Source organism: Sturnus vulgaris, unplaced genomic scaffold (assembly GCF_052056855.1).
Source record: "Sturnus vulgaris isolate bStuVul1 unplaced genomic scaffold, bStuVul1.hap1 Scaffold_84, whole genome shotgun sequence".
Taxonomy (NCBI): domain Eukaryota; kingdom Metazoa; phylum Chordata; class Aves; order Passeriformes; family Sturnidae; genus Sturnus; species Sturnus vulgaris.
In genome coordinates, this window is record NW_028276728.1 from 311088 (window position 1) to 329219 (window position 18132).

The 18132-nt window shown below is 49.1% G+C and overlaps 1 long non-coding RNA gene across 3 annotated transcripts; it reads left to right on the forward strand.

The window, feature by feature from the left end:
- Positions 1-296: 296 nt before the first annotated feature.
- LOC148217405 (uncharacterized) lies at positions 297-12106 on the forward strand. 3 transcript variants are annotated; one of them, XR_015801058.1, is made up of 5 exons: positions 297-418; positions 5523-5581; positions 7907-7966; positions 9431-9598; positions 10690-12106. It is a non-coding gene; the product is annotated as an uncharacterized LOC148217405 (long non-coding RNA). The 3 variants fall into 3 exon arrangements; XR_015801060.1 differs by lacking the exon at positions 297-418 and adding an exon at positions 3182-3736; XR_015801059.1 differs by lacking the exons at positions 297-418; positions 7907-7966; positions 9431-9598; positions 10690-12106 and adding an exon at positions 3168-3736 and having other exon boundaries at positions 5523-7054.
- Positions 12107-18132: the final 6026 nt, after the last annotated feature.

Consider the following 18132-nt stretch of genomic DNA (forward strand, 5'->3'; position numbering starts at 1 on the left):
TGAAATTGGGGCTTCTAAGCCATGAAGTTCTTGAAATCAGTGTTTCAGAGCACTGATGCCCCTAACTCAAGCCATGTGCCAGGTTTGCCATCAGAGCGTGGAATTCGTTCCCAGTGCTCCCAGTCCCTCCCAGGGCATTCCCGGTGCCCCTGGGATGTCTCCAGGAGCAGGGAGCGGCCGCTGGCTGTGCCCATTCCCCACCCAGCCCGAGGAGCTGCTCCCTGGTCAGAGCATTTTCACTTTCAATTTCACAGGCATTTACGGGAAATCAGTGTAAAACCAAGAAAGGAGGTGCTGGGGGGAGGCGGGAGGACCCCGTGGGGGTGGGAATGGGAACAGGCAGGTGAGATATAACCGGGACGAGCCCCCCCGGTGCTCACAGCCCAGCGCGGAGCTGCTTCTTCCCAGCCTTGTCCAGGTAAGCTCCAGCCCCTCGCTCCTGTGTTTCCCCACGGGGGGCTCCTTCTGCTCCAGAAACTGACCTTTCTGAACCCCAAATCTCCCTGAATCGCTGGCTTGGAGCTCCAAAGCTCTCTAAATGGGGACTACAGAGCCCGAAATCTGCTTAAATTGGTTTTTTTTTGGAGCCCGAAATATCTCTAAATCGCTCTTTCTGATCTGAAAATATCCCCTAATCACTCCCTGATTGTCAAAGTTCCTGACATGATTTTTTCTCAGGCTTGATCTCCCCAAATCAGGGTTTCTTAGGCTTGTGTGTCCCTAAATCGGTGTTTAAGAGCCCCAGTGCTCCTGAAACTTCTGCATTCTCAGCTGTGAAGTTCCCCAAATGGTGTTTTTGAGGCTAAAAGCACTTTGAAGTGGTATTGCTGAGCCCCCAAGTATCCTAAATTGCTGCTTTTGAGCCCAGAGTCCCTGGACATTGGTTTTCCTGAGCCCCAAAGCTCATTAAATTGGTGTTTCTGAGCCCTGAAGCTGCCCAAGTTGCTTTTCCTGACCCCCAAAGCTTCCTGACATCCCTTTTCGAGTGCTGCAGTTCCTTAAACATGTGTTTCTGGGGCCAAGAGCTCCCTAAATTGGAATTTTGAGCTGAAAAGCTGCCGAGATGGGACTTTCTGAGGCCAAAAGTTCCCCAAATTAGTGGTTTTGAGCCAAATGCTCTCTAGATTAGAGTTTTTCACCCCCAGTGCTGCCTAAAGTTTGGGCTTGTTCAGAGCCCCCAAATATCTCTAAATCAGTGTTTTCCCTAAATCACTGTTTCTGAGTCCCAAAGCTCCCAAACTTGCAGTTTCTTAGCCCAAATGCTCCTGAATGGGAGCTTCTGAGCCCCTAACAACTCAAAATTGCTTGTTTTGAGATCAGAAAATGCCTACATCATTTTTTTTCTGAGCCAGAAACATCCCTAAATTATTTGGAAGGCTGTGCCTGAGTGCTGGTGGAATGCAGTGGGAGGGGAGAAGCTCTGCCAGGGGGAATGCCATGGAGGATGAGGATGGGAGGTGTGAAGAGCACCTGGGATATTTGGAGATCCTCAACAAGATGGGCAAAGGTTGACTTGTGTGAGTGAGCAGTGGAGGGGTCAGAAAGCGAGGACACTGTCTTGGCAGTTTAGAAACTCCTTGATCATCAGGGGGAGTTGGCAGAAGAGCTCTGGGGGCAACCTGGAGGGGTGTCCAGGCCAGTGAGCAGGTTCCCATGGGGAATGGCAACTGCCCTGGCATTCATGGCCAGGCAAAGCAAAGGGTTCCAACAGCGTGGGGATCTTGGAATGATGGCTCAGCAGAGCTGCCTGGTAGGGGAATAGGGGGATGCTCACGGGGATCTGGGCCTGGCCCGCAAGGAAGAGCTGGTCAGGAATGTGCTCATCAGTGCCAGCCTGGGCTGCCACAGCCAGGAAATTGTGGGGTCCAGGCACCGAGGGGCAGGGACTGAGGCCAGCAGCAAAGCACAGAGCTGGGGCTCCAGAGGAGAAGACTTTGATGAGCTCGGGGTGCTGAACCAGGTGGCAGCAGGGGCAGCAGCTCTGAAGGGTGAAGGAGCCCAGGAAATCTGATAGGCCCTGCAGGGCAGCCTCTTCCAAGGGCAGGAATGGTGTTTCCAAGAAGCCACGAGTAAAGCACCCATCTCATGAGGCTCTTGGCTGAGCTGACCGAGCTCCAGGGTGAAAAGGCAGCACATGGGAGGTGAGCACATGAGGCAGCAGCAAAGCAAGCCAACAGCACCCTGGGCTGTGTGGGCAGGAGCACGGCCAGGGGAAGGGTTTGACTCCTGTGCCCAGCACATTTACACCACACCTGCCCAGCGACAGGGGGGCTGTGCCAGGCAGGAACTGCTGCACTGGTGGGCGCTGGGGTGGGAATCCCCCAGCTGTCCTTCAAGTGCTGGTGGGATTTCCCTAAAAATATCAGTGTCTGCAACCACAAAACCAGCAACAAAAGCGTGACTGTGCCCAAACAGAAATATCTGCAGCAGAGCAATCTGCACCTGCAGTCGCCCCTCTGGGCAAGGCCAGTGGAATCACTGTTGGCAATTCACAGCAGTGACAGCCCCTGCTCACAAGATTTCACAGCAGTGAACTCTCCCTGGGCTGGGCTCTGCTGAGACCCCTCCAGTGCTGTGAGCAGTTCTGCCAGAGACCATGGAATGGGAAAAGGACGCTGCTCCCTGGACCTTCCTGGGGCCCTCGCTGGGCTTTGCTGAGGCTTGAAGGAGCCCTGCTGCCCTCCAGAGCCCCCAGGGCTTTCAGTGTCTTTGCCTCATCAAGGCCCAGCTGTGCTGCAGAGGGTGGGGGCCAGTCCATAAAGTTCACAGAATTCCCATTCAAAGTCCATTGTCCCTTCCCACCTACAGTCTATAGATATAATCCAGTTCCTAATTCATTCCTACAATGAGAAAAAATTCTCAATTGAGGCCTTATTTATATATATATTTTTTTAAAATTGGATAGCAAGAATTGTTGCTACTCATTAACTGGGAGAAAAGTAAAAAGTAAGTAGCACATTGATTAGGCACAGCCTGGATTCCGGCCATAATTGCATTATGGCCAATGGTTTGGTTTTTTTATCTTGGCTGATTAGATAAATGTTTAGTCTGAATATTTAATGAATAATTATTTCATAGAGTAAGTATAACTTAAAAATATAAAATATAAAATATAAAATATAAAATATAAAATATAAAATATAAAATATAAAATATAAAATATAAAATATAAAATATAAAATATAAAATAGAAACAGTAGCTCACATTAGCACTCCAGGTAAAGTATAATGAGATTTCACCACCACTCATACAGTCCTCCTAGATTTAGTTCCAATACTGGTATTAAAATTGTACTAGACTAAACGCATAATTCAGAATATCTAAGTTAATGGGCCTTTGTTGGCAGACCAGTCTCTGTTGGTCTCTGGCCAGCAGAGACATCACTGACAATGCAGAAGAGAGAGTTACTTCTTTTTTTCTTTTTTTTTTTCAACCCATACTTTTTCTTTCTTCTCTCTTCCCCCCCGCCCCCTTAATTTTCTTTTTTCTTCTCCTCCTCTCTCCTCTCTTTACACCTTCCTTTTATCTTTTCTCCTCAAAGCTTCAGCTTTGGCTCAGGATTACAGATCTGACCCTGCATAAATTAATATTCCTGTCTAAACCTGTTATCCGGGCTCCTTCAAAATATGAGAGAGGGACAGAGAGAGACAGAGAGAACAATTTGTCTCTGACTGTGAGAAGTGAGGTGAACCATTCCTGGAGGCACAACCATCTTTCCATGAGTGGTGATCTGAGGTAAATGTCTGTGTTCATAATAGCAGAGGCACATTCAGGTCAACTCCATGGGCACATCATCTATTCATTGTTTCTGTTTAAGAAGCCATCACTCTATTGCTCTGCTTTCAGGACAAAACTCCTCAAATATTGAACGTTTCATGCCATTTATATTCTTTCCTTTCTTTCAGACCAGCACCAAATTGGAAAAGGTAGTGGGAGGAAATAGAGCTGAGTTCAATCCTGGGGTGAACCCATGGGACAGCCATGGGCCTGGGCCTGTGACTTCTCTTGGGTCCCTGCTGGAATTTCTCTATTTACAGTCCTCAGTGGAGCTCTTTTCCTCAGCCGGGTCTATACTCCCCTTGAACACCAGGAAAGCTTTCTTGACATGCAGCAGCTTTTGGCAGTCCCTTAATTCAGCCCAGATCCTCCTCCTTCTCTGGAACGTGGCTCTGGGCAAAGAAGACAAAAATTCACGAGGAGCAGACAGCTCAGGGAAATGGAGAGCAAGAAAGAGAGGGAGAGCAGAGCACGGCAGCGAGCTGTGCCCTGAGCAGACCTTTCCTCACTGCTGAGCAGTCCCTGCTTCTGCCTTCACCCCGTCACTGCTGCTCTGATGGATGTGGTCAGAAGGGACAGGCGGCTTTGCTGGAAGGGTCAGCGAGGCCCTGCTTTCTGCAGCCAGCTCTGCAGAAGAGGGTGTTAAGGAAACTTCCCAGTCGGAGCATTCCCGAGGCTCTCTGGCCATCACACTCCAGCCACCAGAGGTGTTCAGTGCTGGGACCAGAGCCCTCCACAGCAGTGGCTCCAGTGCCCCAATGGGCCCTGCTGGACTCCCCACACCCCCCCAGTCCCACACCCAGCCCCTGTGTCCTCCCTGGTTCCAGCCCAGGTTTCCCACAGCAGAGTCTCAGATGTCTGATTCCATAAAGCCATTTACTCCCAGTGCAGTAACACAGGAATGGCCTGAGCTGTTCCTCCAACAAAAGAGCCCCTCAGTTTTATCCCCTCACAGTCTGCAGCCCAAGGCTCAAGTCTGGCTCTTCCTCCCGAGCCCTTAGCTCCTGCTGGGTCTCTCGGTGTCCCTTCCCCAGCTGTGCCACCACCCTTGCTGCCCTTTGTTGTGCTTTGTTGGCACACGGGCTCTTGTCTCGGGCTCCCACCTGGAGCTCAACTTGTACCTGGCACTGCAGCTGCCCCCAGCCACCTGCACCAGGTGTGTTCATAACCAGGAGGAGGGGAGGGTGGGAGTGAGGTGGTTTCAGTTTTGTCTTTGTTACTCGGCTTGCTGCTCTCTTGGGAATTGCTGAGAAAGCAAAGCAATCATCCCCAAGTCGAGTCTGGATTGCCCAGGATGACACCAGGTGAGGGATGTCCCAGGCTTTATGTGAGCTCTTCCGTCATATTTTTATGTCCAGTCCAGTTGAGGTGGGGATTGAGAGAAGTTTGGTGGGTGCCTGGCAGCCAGCCAAGGTCACTTGTCCTTTCTCCATAGATTTCTTCATAGCTGGTCAGGAAAACCTCTAGGATATGAGTCTGAAGGAATGGAAAATGGTCTCGTACCTCTGTGGAAAATTTTGACTGGGGTTGAACACGAGGTTCTGCACTCTGCAAAAGCAGAAGGTCTTAATTTTGACCAAGGGAGATGATGTGTGTGTCTGTGAGAATTCTCAGAGCTCCAGGGCAGACAAGATGAGTTAGGGACCAGCTGGGAGTACAGCAGAATATCTTATCAACTGTGTTATCTTCTCTAGTCCTGTGCCCACCACAGAGATTTTTCCCCCTCTTTTCCCTTGCATTGCAGATTGAACCTCGAGAAAAGGACACAGGAGACAAGAAACATGGTCGTGGTTGAATTTATTGGTAAGAGCTGTATGAGTTCTATTTAGACAGTGATGGAAGGGAAAGTAAGTAAATTTTAAAACCCTGAGTAGATCAGAGGTTTGAGTAGTATAGGGGATATATGTGTCCCAAATAAGTTCTTCAATGCATTTTTAAAATCCTTAGGGAAATATTGTAGTGAAGCTTCCTCTTCTTCATTTTTCTTTTTCTTCTCATGTGGACCTGTGATGGGTTGACTTAGGAAGAGGAGACTCAGGGGAGATTCTTCCTAAGGGAGTTTCCTCTGTGGGGGTTGGGATACCTGCAACAGCCAATTAGAGGGGGTTGGTTCGCTCCGTGAGCACACATTTTGAGGGGGGTGGTCCGGAACTGACCCTCTTTGTCTTCCGGCGGCTGAGCAGGTAACACCAACCCGAGCTTCCCTCTCCCCCGTGCGGGGGGGGGGGGCGGGGGGGAGGCTCGGGAGGCCGCTTGGGCCCCGTTTGCCAACGAGGGGGACCCGATGGCCGGGGGGAGAAAAAGTTGTGTGATGAGACCTTCACAGCTTCCTCCTCCACGGGCCTCCGGCTCTGGCGTGGGGGGAGGCCGACTCTTGCTGCTGCCGGCCGGGCCGGGCCTGCCCGGGTGGCCGTGAGCAGTGTGGGGCTGCAGCCCAGCCCCAGAAAGGCTGATTGACACCTCAGCTGCCCCCCCCAGCACGGCCTGAGCCTGGCCCAACTTTAGTAGTTGTGTTAAATTTTAACTCTTTAGTGCTCAGATAAGATTTGCAAAGCCTCCAGCCTTTCCTTTGAATATGAAAGGGAATAAGAAGATTTCTGAAGTCAGTGATGTAAGAGCTAAGTTTTTAAGATGGAAGGAGAATGAGAAGATGCTGAAATGGCTGAAAATCTTTTTGTGAAATTGTAGGAATGAATTGATGTACTCAATATTCCTATAAACCATGGAAAGAGACATGGGGGGATGGAAATGTTCCATTTAATAGATGATTTGACTAAAGAGCACCTGTGTTGAGAATTTCTGTCCTGAGAAAAGAAGGGGATTTTGGTTTTCTGAAGATGAAGCCTGAGGAGAAAAAAAGGAGACAGAGAGAATCTTTGCGGTTGAACATTTCATTCTTAAAAGTAATACCCCATGGAGCAGACATGGCCCACATCTACAGCTTTGGGACAGCTGTAGAGTTTGGGAGGAGCGTCATGGTTGCAGGTTCCCGGGCGGATGCAAATCGTGAAAGATAAAACCACAAGAGAACTGGTTTTTTTTCCTTCTTGTGGGAAAAATCCCTACAACTTCAACAAGAAGAAGCTTCTCTCTCCAGGAGTGAACTGAAAAAGACTAAATTGGGCACTGACCGAAGTATTTGTTATATGTTTATTTTCTTATGAAGATTGGGAGAGGGAGGGAAGGAGTGATCTAAAAAATCTTATTCTGAAATTTTTTTTTTTCTCCTCTCTTTTTGTTTGTGTCGTTAATAAATTTTCTTTTATACTCTCTCAAGTTTTAGGCCTGCCTTGCTCTTTTGCTCCTAGTTCTGTCTCACAACATGAAAAATGAGTTTATTCAAATTGGTAACTCAAACTCAAGACATTAATTTGGTGCATTGGCCGGGAAAGTCAAAATTAAACCAAGACAGGACCTAATGGTCACAAAGAAAGGAGTTCATGGCAGCGTTGACCTCCAGTGAGGCCAATATGAGGCCATAAGTAAGTGTGGACTCATGTATCCCATTGCTCTTGTCTGTGGCCATCCTTGGGAACCCTTGGGATGGAATGTGTTATCCCTGAGAGAAGTGAGGCCAGTGGAGGTCTCTCCCCCAAGCACGTTGCCTGCAGAAGCCCTCCCAGGGCACAGCAGAAGGCCTGGCCTTTGTGGTGGGATCAGTTTGGTCAGAGGGGTGACCTTCTTTGGCCAGAGACATGTCCTACTCTAGCAGGGGGTGTTGCTGAGCAAGGCTTTGAGGGTCAGACTGAAATGAATGTGCCAAGGGACAGTGAAGGGACCTGGGAGGTTCCTCTCCACTCCCGGAGTGTGAGGCAGAAGAGTCTCACCCTCTCGAGGGTGGCTGTGCTCTGCTGGGACTGAGGCACCTGTGTGGTGCCTGAGTGCTGTGGCAGCTGAGGCAGCTTCCTGGCCCAGGAAAGCCTCAGTGGCCCTCAGTGAGGGTCAGGAACCCCCAGCACTGCTGTGGGGCTCCTGGTCCACAGGACCTCATGGCTCGTGGGCCAACTGCGGGATGTGTTCTGCCCCAGAACCTGCTCAGTGCAGTCCTGGAGTTCCTTGGGGAAAGGCCCTTGTTAAATGTCCTGATTTTCTTTTTGGATTTTCTTTTCATATGTACCTGATGTCCAGTAATAATGGGTGCTGGCTGGCTGGCTAAGAAAGTCTTGGAAATGGTATTCGAGGAATTCAGTAAGTGTGCTGGATCCCATTGCTCTTGTCTGTGGCCATCATTGGGAACCCTTGGGATGGGATGGGATGGGATGGGATGGAATGGGATGGGATGGGATGGGATGTGTTATCCCTGAGAGAAGAAAGGCCAGTGGAAGTCTCTCCCCCAAGAGCACAGTGGAAGGCCTGGCTTTGGGGTGGGATCAGTTTGGTCAGAGGGCTGACCTTCTTTGACCTGAGTCAGGTCCTGTCCTAGCAGAGGGTGTTCCTTCTAATTGGTAACGATTTCAAAGGCATAGCACATCCCTTCTGGGATTTCCTTTCCTTTCTTTGAGCATTAAAGGAGGAATCACATCCTGGGCTTAGCTGCAGGGACAAAAGGCAGAAGCCTTTCTGTGCAGGTCAGTGCCAGTCCTTTCCCAAACTACCTGGAAACTAAACCCTGCCAAGCAAGAAGGAGATCCAGAGGTCTGTTGTGCATGATGGCCTGGTGCAGTCAGATCAAACAATCCCACTGTCCATAAATTCCCATTTCCAAAGGCCTCCAGCCAGTCCTTCGTTATAGTGCCCTTCCCCATGCCCTTCCCCATCCAGTCCACATGCAGGACCCCAGGATCCCAGGGTGCAGAGATATTCCAGCAGTGGGATTTTCCCAGCACAGACCAGGACAGCCTGGCCTCTGCTGGATCCCACCCCCTGGATTCTAAGGCCAGCTGTTCACCTGCCCCTGCTCTTTCCAGCTGGGATGCTGGCAGGGGAATGTCATTCTGTCAAGGAACACTTGGAATTTAGTGTGACCTGGGCTCTCCACCGTGTCCAGGCCTTTGGGCCGTGAGGAGCCAATGGAGTTCCTCCCAGTGTTCTTCACCAGCAGCACAGGAGCTCCAAGCCCATGTTTAGAAGGGCTCAGTAGTGCCAAAAACCTCCTTACAACAGGCAAAATCTGTTAGAGAAAAAGTCCCCATGTCAGGAAGAAAACTGGGGGTACACTAGGGAGGCCAAAGCTCTTTCCCAGAGCAAACTCCTGTTGGAATAGGATTTGAAAGGCAGGATAGTGGTAAGTGGTACCCATACATGCATCAGCCTGTGAATTCTGCATCTCTGTTTTTAAGGGATGAGTGAATTCTTTTCAAAGACTGATGAATTAGAAAGGATGATCTAAAGAAAAAGAGGTCTGGAGCAAATGAATTGGTAAACAGGCAGGACATGAGGGAACTAAGTCTGAGCTTTATTTTTCCCCTCTGAATAAAGAAATAAAGCAAAAAATAGTCCATTTCCGGTTTGCACCTTGAATGCAGTCTTCAATTCCTTTGAAGTGATTACTTTTCCAGAGAGAAGAAAAAACCAACTAGCAGCAAGATCTAAGAAGAGACTCTCAACAAGAGACTTGTAAAAAGCGGATATGACCATCCTCAGAGAGAATGGGTGGTATCCTGCTCAAGGGAGAAACGTCGGTTTCCCTGTGACACCAATCTTTTTCTACAGGAAGGAGAGAGAGGGAGAATATCGAAAAGGACCAAATATCCAAGATGGACAAGGCCTTCCAGGAACTGAAAAATAAAATGGAAGTTCTGCATGAAGATTTCAAAAAATTGGAGAAGTTCATAAAATATGAGTTTCAGCTCCTCAGAGCAGATCTGGAGAAGAACCAAGGTGAGTAGGGCCATTGCCAAGCAGAGTTTCATCCATCTGAAGGCAGAAGCTGCTCTACAGGCCAAGCACCCTGTGAGCTCAGCCTGCTCAGCTCCTCAGAGGGCATGGGGAGGGACAGTCCTTGCATGGGGAACAGCTTCTGTGATCCATGGCACTGAAACTCCTCCATGCTGAAGTGTTGTCTGCAGTTGCAGGTGCTCAAAGTCCCTCTTGTATCACTCATCGTTGCAGAGGGTGTGTGCTGGGAGTTCTCTCATTGCCTGATACTTGCTAAGGGTTCCCCCTTGAAGTCCATTTCCCATCTCTCTCCCTCTCCCCACTGCCCTTCTCGTGCTCCCCCACTGCTGGTCCCATGCAGGGGCACGTGTGAGCTCAGCCTTGTTTCCCCATTGCTGCTCAGCAGGGAGAGGAGCTTCCCTGAGCAGAGCCTGGCCGTGTCTGTGAGCGCAGGGCCTGCGGAGAGCAGCTCTGCCTGCAGGAGCTGGTGCTGGGCAGGGCAAGGACTCAGCTGGGCACAGACTCCAATGTGGCCTGGCTGGCCCCAGCCTGTGGCCCTGGGCCTGGCTCAGCCTGGACACAAACTGTGTTGGGATCAGCCGATCCTTCCTCAGCTTTCCCTGCCCTGGGGCCTGTTCTTGCTGCAGCTGCAGCCAGCAAAGCCATGGCAAGGAGCAGCCCAGAGCAGGGCAGGGAAAGCCCTGGAATTCATGCTGGCTCCAGCCATTGTGGGCTGAGAATTCAGCCTGTGGCCCACTTTTCCAAGCTGGAGCTCTGTACTGGGCTACAAGAAAGCACAAATGAAAGTTTGAAAAGAGATGAAAATTTGTTCTGTTTTTCTTGTCCCGTTCTGCTAAAAGTCTGAGGGTAAAGGGAAGACCATTTCCAGATTGTGCCTTAATGGCCAAATGGAATTCCTGTGAGGTAAGGGTTTTTAAGGGTGAAGGAGAAAACCACCCACAGGAGAGCCCTGAGGAGAGCCCCTGTGTCAGGGAGGTTAAATCAGAGCCTTTGGACATGCTTGTGTCAGATTGCTGATCTTCTGCTCAAGGAGGAAACATCAGTGGCCCAGTGACATTGCTCTTTCTTCACAGGAAAGAAGGAGGAGTAAAGTGCATGGGTCCTGAAATGCAGCATGGAGACAGTAGTCCAGCAGCTTTTTACATGGTACAGGAGTTACAGGACATGGAGTGATGCCTAGAGAGGCTGATCTGGAACAGAGGCTTCACAGATTTAAAGGAATGAAGTAGGTATTTATTGGAAGACCTTTAAAGGATACACCTTGTGCAGTATGAGAGCCCAGCTGTGGTTCCACCCAAGATGGATGGAAGATGGATGACTGGTCAGGAGTCATCACACTTTTATAAATGTTGGTCTTTTTACATATATTGGTTAATTTTCCAATTATGTCTTCAGTTTATAAAGTCCTATCCTCTCAGTTTGCTTTCTTTAATTCACCGTTGTTTATGCTTTTTGGGCCTGAGGCTTTAATGGCTGTCCTTGGTTCTCAGGCTGGAAAAAGATTGTTTTGTCTAACTGAAGAGACCTTACTAAGAGTTTACATGAAGTTCAGAATCATACACTATGGCTGTACAGAATCTAAAGAATATGAAAGCTAAAACTTAAAGCATCATAGGTGCTGTTCTGAAAGGAAAATACCTTTAAAAAGAAATTAATCTCCTATCCACTCCTACTCCCCACTTCTCTCAGTTTATTGCTGATCATGGTGTGACATGGAATGGAACATCCCTTGGGCCAGTCCAGCCCAGCTGTCCCATCCCTGTTCCCTCAGGAACACTTGCCCACCCCAAGCCCATGGGTTGGAGGGGCTTGCAGACACGCCTCGTGGGGCGAGCATTGTGACAAGGACAGGAGAACAGAACAACATTTACACTTACCAAGGGCAGAGAACAGAATAGCACAACCTTGGAGAAAGGGAGAAAGGATGTAGCTGAGGCAAACAGCAAAATGCAAGCAGGATGCCAGCTTAGCTCTGCAAGGCTGATAAGCAGAAATCATGCAAACAATACTATTGCTCATAATCAAAAGTGGGGGTCAATGAACAGCCACCTAAAAAGTACACTGGATGTTGAAGACAGACCCCAAAGAACCCCCAAGGAATTGTGGTAAGGGATGCAACTGTATCAAATAAATTCAACGGAAGTGGGAATAGCTCATGAATACATAATCAGTGTGCATGATAAAAACTCTGTTCACCTGATGGTCAGGGTATACAAATGGAGGAAGGATTACCAGAGTGACTAGCATGCTGTAATAAAGAATATCTGCTTCCAAATACTCAAAACTGTGTTCAGAAGTTTCTATCTAGTGGATTTCAGTATCAATGATGTCCTTGACTCCGTTATGCCCCTTGCACAGTTTCAGAAGGGCCCCTTGGTTCCATGAGGCCTCGCTGTAGAACAATGGCCTCTCAGTTCCAGGAGGTTTTGTACTGTCAACAGTGCTCTCCTTGCTTCTACAGTGGCTGCTTGCTTCCATAAGGTTCCTCAGTGTCACAGTGGTCTCCTTGGCTCCATGAGGCTCTGCAATGTCCCAATATCCCATCGTTTCCATGAGCTTCTGTCCCATCAACCATGTCCTTTGCTCCAGTGAGGCCCCGCAATGGCACACTGGACCCTTGGCTCCATGAGGTTCCATAGTGTGACATGGTTGCCTTGATTCCAAGAGGTTCTGCTGGGTCACACTGGACCCTTGGTTCCATGAGGTTCCGTGGTATCGCCATGGTTTCCCTGGATCTGCAGTATCGCTACGGACCATAGGTTTCATGCAGCTTTGCTGTGCTACAGTGGCTCCTTGGTTCCATGAAGCCCCACTGTAGAACAACGGAATCTTGGTCCCATGAGGTTCTGGGCTGTCACAATGGTGTCCTTGGTTCTGGACTCTAACAACGGACCCTTGGTTCCACGAGGTTCCATTATGTCACAATGCTCTCCTTGGTTCCACAAGGCCTTGCTTTGTCACAATGGACCCTTGGTTCCATGAGCTTCCCTAGTGTAACCATGGTCTCCCGGGATCTGCATTGTCACAATGGACAATTGGTTGCATGGGAGCCTGCTGTGTCACAAGAGAGCCTTAGTTCCATCAGGTTCTGGACTGTCACAGTGGTCTCCCTGCTTCAACGAGGCCCTGGAGTGTCACAAGGGCTGCTTGGTTCTGTGAGCTTCCACAACGTCCCAATGGTCTCCTTGTTTCTGCAGTGTCATAGTGGACTCTTGGTTCCATGAGGTTCCTAAATGTCACAGGTCTCCTTGGTTCCATGTGGCCCTGCTGTGTCACCACAGCCCCTTGGTTCCAGGAGTTTCTGGGCTGTCAGCAGTGGTTCCTTTGTTCCAATCAGGCACCGCTGTGTCACACTGCACCCTGGCTTCCATGAAGTTCTTCAGTGTCACAGTGGCCCCTTGGATCCATGCGGTCCCACAGTGTCACCATGGTCTCCTTGGACCTGCATTGTCATCAGGGACCATTGGTTCCATGTGGCCTGGCTGTGTCACAGTGATGTGGATTCCGTAATTGCCTTCAGCGTCACAATGGAGCCTTGTTTCTGTGAGGCTCTCAACTGTCACAATTGTCTCCTTGGTTCCATCAGCCCCCGCTGTGTCACAAGGGTCCCCTTGGTTCCATGAGCACACCAAAGCTTTGCATAAACATTGAGCAGCACCTGCTTAACACACCTGGGAACATCTGTCTGCATTCAAAAGAGAGGTCACAGCTGAGAAAGGCACCAGCAGCTTCCATCTGCAACACAGATGCAGGGAAAGGACAAGGACAGAGAATTCAGCTGGAAGACTCTGAGAATTCTGCATCCAGACATCATTTCTGGTCCCACTGTCCCTAGTAGAAAGGTGTCATCATTGCAGGCAGCCTGTACTCAGCATGTGCTTCTACAGTGGGGGTTTGTCGTTTAGGAAACCTGCTCAGGCTTTTCCCTTCTTTCCTCACAAACAGGAATACTTGTCCCGGGCCTGGATGCAGGCAGAGCCCTGAGGAGAGCAGGTGGGACATGGTGCAGTGGGCAGGGACAGCCAGCTGCAGAGTTCAGGGGGAAGGGCTTCTGGTGCAGGGCCAGGGATGTCAGTCCCAGCTGGGCCATGTCAGACACGGTGAGGCTGGGCTTGGGGAGCAGCTTGTCCAAACAGGGTCAGCCTGCAAGGGGCTCATGCTTCTGTGGGCCCACACCTCCTAAAGAGACATTGGGCATTAATACCACTTGGGGAATGCTTCAATCCCTTCTTCTCTGAAATGAAAAGTAAAACAATACTCACTTGATGAAAGAAAAATGTCATGAGCTGCACATTGAAATCTTCCTCCTTAAGGGAACTCCAAACTGACTCCAATGAGCTGCACAAACCCTGAAATCATGAAGACAATGGAAGGAAGACAAAGAGCTCCTGAGGGATTTCTGTATTTTAATGATCCCCACAGCACATTTGTGGCTGAGTCCAGGACCCCCAGGCACTGAGAGAAGGTTGAAGAAGCTGCTCAAGCAGTCAGAAACAAAACTCCAAGTCCCTTGTGTGGACACACACATTTAGAAAGCTCAGAAATTGCAGTTTGGCAATTCCTCTCAGGCCTGGATTTCTCCTGTCTCTCAGGTCCATTCCCAGGCTGACAAGCTGACTACAGCTTCAGTTGAGGGAGGCAGTCTCCCAGAGTGATAACTTGGTGAAAAACAGAAGGGAATTCATAATAAAGATTAACACCTGGTGTCTTTCCCATGGGACATCCGGACATGCTGTCCCAGGGATATTTTTCCCAATTGTCCAATGAACTACTGTCCTGTCCTAACTGCACGTAACACACTTTAAATACGGGACGTCCGTACAATAACGTTGGCCTTTTTTCCTAAAAGACGTCCGTGTGTGTTGCTGTCCTTTCTCTCTCTTTGCAGTGCAGTAACCACACCATTGGAGCATCAGTGGCCCCACTGAGGGCAGGGAGTGCCAAAGGCTCCCCAGGGAGTGGTGAGAGCAGATCCTTGAGGGCAGGATTGCAGGAGCCCGAGGCTGTGAGCAGGGAACTGCAATGCTGAGCAAGGCCTGGGCTGGGTGGAGGAAGCAGAAAGGCCAAGGCCTGAGCCCAGGCCTGGGCCAGCAGGGCCTGTCCCTCACGGGTGGCTCGGGGCTGTTCCTGGGGCACTGGGATGGCAGGGGCAGCAAGGACAAATGTCATCAAGCTGTGTTGAGATGGAGAACACATATGGTTTTGAAAAGTCAGGATTATAGAAGCCTATAATATGCTTAAGCAAGTGGAGGGAAAATAGAACACATAGCAGAAACAGTATGTAACAAATCAAATCGCAACTTAGTTGCCACGAAAAAAACATAAAGATGCATTGCCAAAATTCAGCAAAGCAAGACCTAAGTATCATACAAGCCAGACAAAGCAGAAACCTGTGTCTCCAAAATCTAGCCCTGAACAGATTAGTGTTTTTGAGTGGGACAGGTTCATCTGAAGAAGAGCCAGACCTCCACTGTGCCTGCCCAGAAGCAGAGCTCAAACAGCGATTACTGAGGAAGACGTACGGCCTTCATCCCAAAGACCACCGAGCACGACCACCAGGAGGGTGGCAGGTAATTATAACACAAAGCAGGAGAAGGTGGAGATGGGCGGGCAGGGAGGTGTGGGCTTGTGGGATCAATGTGTATTTATACCTGGCACCTGTCTGGACCAGGTACGTGTGGTTTGGAGGAGATATCCCCCCAAGTGTCCCAGCTGGCAATAAAACACCCTCTCTACAATTTCAGTGCCAGGTCCTTCTTCCCACAGTCAGTTGGCGAGCCAGGCAGGAGGTCTTTGTCTGGCTGCTGGAGCGCAGGGGACGTGGACATCCCAACGTGCCCTGGACTTTTTCCAGAGGGGACCTCGGCTCCCCAGTCCCTCACTGCAGGGATGAACAACAACCTCCTGTACGGCCTAGAGGTATGTTTTATTAAATTATTTTTGGAGAGGCCCGAGGTAAGGTGAGTAGGATGCCTGGCAGTAAGATGCTAGGGATGCCTGTGCATGGCTAAGAGCGTGTCAGAGACCTCGGGCACACAGAGCTCACAGGTTCGGGGAAGGAATTTGGAAGCTGGCAAAGGGGTTTCTGTTGACAACACAGGGTGGCCTCTAGCAAGTTTGGGGGTAACTGGAACAGGAACCAAGGTATTATCAGAATTATAAATAGCATAAATCGCTGCTATAATCCTAACTGAAATGTTCTGTGTAAATTGTGCTCCTTGTTCATTGTAGGGTGGTGGAAGGAAGTATTTTATATGGTGATTGGTGTTTTGTGTTTGTGTTGCTCTAATTTTGGTGGTGGGAATTTGGGATTTGCGGTAATATTTTTTATGCTTTCTGTAGTGGACTTTTGCAATATCTTTGATATAATACTACCCTCTTGTGTTATTAACTGTAACTGCTACTTGTTAAAATTTTTTAAGGCCTGAGGCTTTATTGTTTCTGAGGTAATTCTGTCCTCTTGTGTCTATAAGTGTAAATAACAGGGTAGTGATATTTTTTTGGAAACTGAAGGAGTTAAAAAGGTAAAAAGGTGGCAGAGGCTGGGGAGAGAGCACGAAGGGCTCAACCAAGCAAGGAAGCTCTTTTTAGGTGGTTCCAGCCCAATAAGGTTGGGTGTTTTAAAAGTTTGGGCTAGCTGGCTGTTGGGAAGGATGAATTAGGGAAACCTTATAAATACGAGTGCCTAGCAAAAGACTTTGAGAATATGGAAAATATAAGTGAAATAGAAATGATAGCAATTTTTGACTGTGTGGATGAAAGCAACTGAATGCCTGAAGGCCCCTTGGTTTAGATAATGTTAGATGCTGCCAATACCAAGAAACAAACAGGCATCCTCCCTAGGCATGGCAGGAAGGGTCCAGGATAAAATTTAGAGATAAGAAAAGTAGTAAAACATGGTAATACAGTGATTCCTATAGGTTGCATGCAAATGTTAGAGAATTTGTGTCTTGTATTAGATGGGTGAGTGGAAATCAGAATATTCAACATAGAAGATTTAATGTATTGTAAACGGGAAAATCGCTTTCTTATGCTCTTACTCTCTACGTTCTTACTTTCTTAAGCTCTCTTAAGCTCTCTTCTTTTACTCTCACTCTATCCCTTGCTCCACCCTGCTCTGAGCTGCGGCTGCAGTTCCTAGCAGGGCCTTATATATACCCACGCCCTACAAATAAACTGCAAACTTTAAGACCAGAATAAAAAGAGCACCTGAGTTTGTCCCGACCGTCCCAAGGCAGTGATTCCTACAGCTGGCCATAAGTTAGAGTTGTAGACGGTGTTGGAGCTGAGACTGAGAGCGTGCTGCAGTTTGGGATGGAGTCTGCTGTGAGGAAGAAGGGACATGTGGTCATGCAAGGGACACATAAGGTCAGAAGATGCTGTGTGAGGGACAGATAGGTTTGGGGTGCTGGGTAAGGGACAGGTTTGGGTTAGCTGGTCATGTAGAAGGAAGAAGGAAACTTTCAGAGAGAAGGAGGGAAGGATTCATGCTGTGTGGAGCTGTCTGTGAGGAAAGGAGTCAGAGTTGCCTGAGGGAAGACTGCATAGAGATGTAAAGTTTTAAATAAAAGACTGGTGTTGGTGCCAGTCGTGTCCATCTCGACATAATTACTACACTACCCATTTCCAGGGACTATGCAGAAGACTTCTGCTTTGGGAAAGGTTTGTGTAGCTTTTATATTTTATAAAGCGAAGTGTGTGTCACTCAGAAATTCAAGGCTCATCTCCATTCAGCTGCTCTCAAGGCCAGATGTTCATGGTCAGCTGGGAATTCCACCTCCCTGGCACCAGAGAGAACTCAGGACAGGACAGATGTCCGGCCTGGGTTATCTCAGCAATTCCTGAGAGGGGGAAGATGCCCTGAGTGATGGCCCCAGCTGATGGACAGAACAGATGAGCTCTGCTGGGCCATAGGGGAAGTCCTGCTGCAGGAACCTCATGGAACCAAGGCTCTGTTGTGACATTGTGGTGGCTCATGGGACCAAGGAGACCATGGTGACACCAATGAACCTCATGGAACCAAGGGTCTGCTGTGACATTGTGGAACTACAGAGACCATTGTTGAGTACAGAACCTCATGGAACCAAGAGTCCATTGTGACAGATCAATGCCTGATGGAACCCAAAAGAGCATTGTGACACCGTGGGACCCCATGGACCCAAATATCCACTGGGGCAGTACAGAACCTCATGGAACCAAGGGGCCTTTGTGACACTGCAAGGCCTCAGGGAACCAAGGAGTGCAAAGGTCTCAAACATTCCTTGCAGGGTTCTGCCTTGGGGAAGGGGAACCCCTTTGGTGACACCATGGGCTGGCACTCACCTGACAAGTGTGTCTGTTTGCAGTGGGGAAAATTAGAAATTCTTGATTGCTTCAAAAAAATACAAAAACGAAAAACACCTCTTTGCCTGAGTGCAGCCAGTTCTCCAAGCAAAGCAGGTCCCAGGTGAGGGAGGACAGACAGGATGGGGTTGGGGAATGTGGAGCAAGGTTGTCCACACTGGCTCAGACCTCAA